We start from the raw sequence: 3,336 nt of genomic DNA, 5'->3' as shown, positions 1-3,336 counted from the left end.
CCAGGTTTGGATTTTTTTTTTTTTTTGACAGGAAAGTAGGATTTATTGGTGGGCATGTATGAGGAGGGGATGGCATCAAGGCTCTCAGTGCAGGGCCCGCCATGTGTCCAGGGGCCACAATTAGGGATGTGTTTGACCCCACAGCCATCTGGGATGAGCCGCTTTTCTGCCACAATGTTTTCAAATTCATCTATATTAAGCTTAGTGAATCCCCACTTCTTGGAAATGTGGCTCTTCTGGTGGCCAGGGAACTTGACCTTGGCTCTGTGTAGGGCCTCAATCACATGCTTCTTTTTCTGCAGCTTGGTGCAGATTCACATTATGATTTGGCCAATATGGACCCTGGCCACTGTGCCCTGGGGCTTTCCAAAGGCACCATGCATACCTGTCTGGAGCCTAGATTGGGGACAGCATGCCAGTCACAAATGACTACTGGAAAGGGCTGTTTCCAAGGTCCATTAGAGCAACCCTTACAGGCACTACTGAGGAGACTGTTCTTTGCAGCCATTACATGCCAGACCCCCATGTAGAAAAGAGCACGGTTGGCTTACTTGGCTGCAAATGGATCATTTTTTATGCGGCAATAGATTACTAACACAAGTAGGCACTCAATGGGTATTCGAGGAATGACTGAATGAAGAAGACTAGGCACAGGTATTTACTTATTCTTTGTTCAGTTGATAGAGGGTTCATAATGACAGTGAGAAGTCTGGATTTGAAGATGTTTGGATAACACTGTAGGTGGCTGTAGCCAAGCTGCTAGAGCAGTTCAAATTTAGACACCTTAGGAATCCTAGAAGATGTTCCATTGCTTAATCCCTTTCTCCTATGCTAAAGCAGAACATTTTTCATCAAGGAGCTTAGAATCAGATGCTTAGAATCTTCTGCCTCAATCTCTGTTTGTCCTCATGTATGCATATTTCAGGAAAAACTCTGTAGCCAGGAGAACCCTGCAAACTCCATGTAGTTGGCCCTGGGCAGAGCTGCTTACTTGTTTATCTGATATCTTTATTTATCCTGTCATGAATAAGTTCATTAGCCTCCTCCCCATTTTCTGTTGTGATTAGCTATATAATATTAGTGAAGACAGATCCTGAAGCACTTCCGGGGATGGAGAGAGGTATGACTTATTTTTCTAACAATATGTATATTGACTATCCATATGAAAAATCAGTGCGTTAGAAACAAAATGTGTCATTCCTAACAGGAGCACAGACTCGATGTCAGGTCTGCGGGATGCAGCTGAAATACAGAAATCAGCTGTAGGATTTACTAATGCAGTCCTTGAAACAGAGGAGTACAGCATATGAAAATTCAGTTGGTGAAAGTGAGGGGATGGGAAAAGATATTCCATGCAAATGGAAATCAAAAGAAGGCTGGAGTAGCAATACTCATATCAGATAAAATAGACTTTAAAATAAAGAATGTTACAGGAGACAAGGAAGGATGCTACATAATGATCAAGGGGTCAATCCAAGAAGAAGATATAACAAGTATAAATATATATGCACCCAACATAGGAGCACATCAATACATAAAGCAACTGCTAACAGCTATAAAAGAGGAAATTGACAGCAACACAATAATAACATCTCACTTACACCAATGGACAGATCATCCAAAATGAAAATAAATAAAGAAACAGAAGCTTTAAATGACACAATAGACCAGAGAGATTTAAAGATATTTATAGGACATACCATCCAAAAACAGCAGATTACACTTTCTACTCAAGTGCTCACGGAACATTCTCCAGGATAGATCACATCTTGGGTCACAAATCAAGCCTCAGTAAATTTAAGAAAATTGAAATCCTATCAAGCATCTTTTCTGACCACAACGCTATGAGATTAGAAATGAATTACAGGGGAAAAATCGTAAAACACACAAACACATGGAGGCTAAACAATACGTTACTAAATAACCAAGATATCACTGAAGAAAGCAAAGAGGAAATCAAAAAATACCTAGAGACAAATGACAATGAACACACGATGATCCAAAACCTATGGGATGCAGCAAAAGCAGTTCTAAGAAGGAAGTTTATAGCAATACAAGCCTACCTCAAGAAACAAGAAAAATCTCAAATAAACAATCTAACCTTACACCTAAAGGAACTAGAGAAGGAAGAACAAACAAAACCCAAGTTAGCAGAAGGAAAGAAATCATAAAGATCAGAGCAGAAATAAATGAAATACAAACAAAGAAAACAATAGCAAAGATCAATAAAACTAAAAGCTGGTACTTTGAGAAGATAAACAAAATTGATAAACCATTAGCCAGACTCATCAAAAAAAGGAAGGAGAGGGCTCAAATCAATAAAATTGGAAATGAAACAGGAGAAGTTACAATAGACGCCGCAGAAATACAAAGCATCCTAAGAGACTACTACAAGCAACTCTATGCCAAAAAAATGGACAACCTGGAAGAAATGGACAAATTCTTAGAAAGGTATAACCTTCTAAGACTGAACCAGGAAGAAGCAGAAAATATGAACAGACCAATCACAAGTAATGAAATTGAAACTGTGATTAAAAATCTTCTAACAAACAAGAGTCCAGGACCAGATGGCTTCACAGGTGAATCCTATCAAACATTTAGAGAAGAGCTAACACCCACCCCTCTCAAACTCTTCCAAAAAATTGCAGAGGGAGGAACACTCCCAAACTCATTCTATGAGCCCACCGTCATCCTGATACCAAAACCAGGCAAAGATACTACAAAAACAGAAGATTACAGACCAATATCACTGATGAATATAGATGGAAAAATCCTCAACAAAATACTAGCAAACAGAATCCAACAACACATTAAAAGGATCATACACCATGATCAAGTGGGAGTTATCCCAGGGACACAAGGATTCTTCAATATATGCAAATCAATCAATGTGATACACCATATTAACAAATTGAAGAATAAAAACCATATGATCATCTCAGTAGATGCAGAAAAAGCTTTTGACAAAATTCCACACCCATTTATGATAAAAACTCTCCAGAAAGTGGACATAGAGGGAGCCTGCCTCAACATAATAAAGGCCATATATGACAAACCCACAGCAAACATCATTATCAATGGTGAAAAACTGAAAGCATTTCCTCTAAGATCAGGAAAAAGACAAGGGTGCCCACTCTCACCACTATTATTCAACATAGTTTTGGAAGTTCTAGCCATGGCAAGCAGAGAAGAAAAAGAAATAAAAAGAATACAAATTGGAAAAGAAGAAGTAAAACTGTCACTGTTTGCAGATTACATGATACTATACATAGAGAATCCTAAAGATGCTACCAGAAAACTACTAGAGCTAATCAATGAATTTGGTAAAGTTGCAGG

The 3,336-nt window shown here is 38.6% G+C and overlaps 1 pseudogene; it reads right to left on the bottom strand.

Annotated features, from left to right (window-relative positions):
- Window positions 1–440: 440 nt before the first annotated feature.
- LOC117313062 (small nucleolar RNA SNORA70) lies at window positions 441–561 on the bottom strand (annotated as a pseudogene).
- Between the last annotated feature and the right edge of the window lie 2,775 nt (window positions 562–3,336).

This window comes from Tursiops truncatus, chromosome 7, assembly GCF_011762595.2.
Source record: "Tursiops truncatus isolate mTurTru1 chromosome 7, mTurTru1.mat.Y, whole genome shotgun sequence".
In the NCBI taxonomy this organism is placed as follows: Eukaryota; Metazoa; Chordata; class Mammalia; order Artiodactyla; family Delphinidae; genus Tursiops; species Tursiops truncatus.
Note: the sequence above shows the minus strand (reverse complement) of the source record. Positions and strands in the feature narration are given on the sequence as shown.